General features: G+C 40.8%; 1 protein-coding gene across 17 annotated transcripts in view; it reads left to right on the forward strand.

Annotated features, from left to right (window-relative positions):
• LOC126895332 (uncharacterized) overlaps window positions 1-336 on the forward strand; it is a 104,220-nt gene that overhangs the window by 27,437 nt on the left and 76,447 nt on the right. The window lies entirely within an intron of this gene.

Genomic DNA, 336 nt, shown 5'->3' on the forward strand with positions numbered 1-336 from the left:
TTTTTCTTTGCCTTAATCCCAACTACTTGTGGTCGGCCACGCTTATCCTGAGCTTCCACTTGACACGATCTCCCACATCTTCTATGCTCACATCAGCTGTCCTCAATTCATTACTATAACTGTTCTTACAGCTTCCGATTCTTCTCTCGTCATAACATGACTAAACAATCTAAGTCTATTTTCTGTCAATCTGTGATTGACGCAACACCTATACTTCCTCTTATATGCTCGTTCCTTATCCTATCTTCTCTAGTCACTCCACTCATCTAACTAAGCATTCTCATCTCTGCTACACTTATTCTCTGCTCTACTTTCTTATCAACCGCCCAACACTAT

Source organism: Daktulosphaira vitifoliae, unplaced genomic scaffold (genome assembly GCF_025091365.1).
Source record: "Daktulosphaira vitifoliae isolate Bord-2020 unplaced genomic scaffold, ASM2509136v1 Scaffold_1, whole genome shotgun sequence".
In the NCBI taxonomy this organism is placed as follows: Eukaryota; Metazoa; Arthropoda; class Insecta; order Hemiptera; family Phylloxeridae; genus Daktulosphaira; species Daktulosphaira vitifoliae.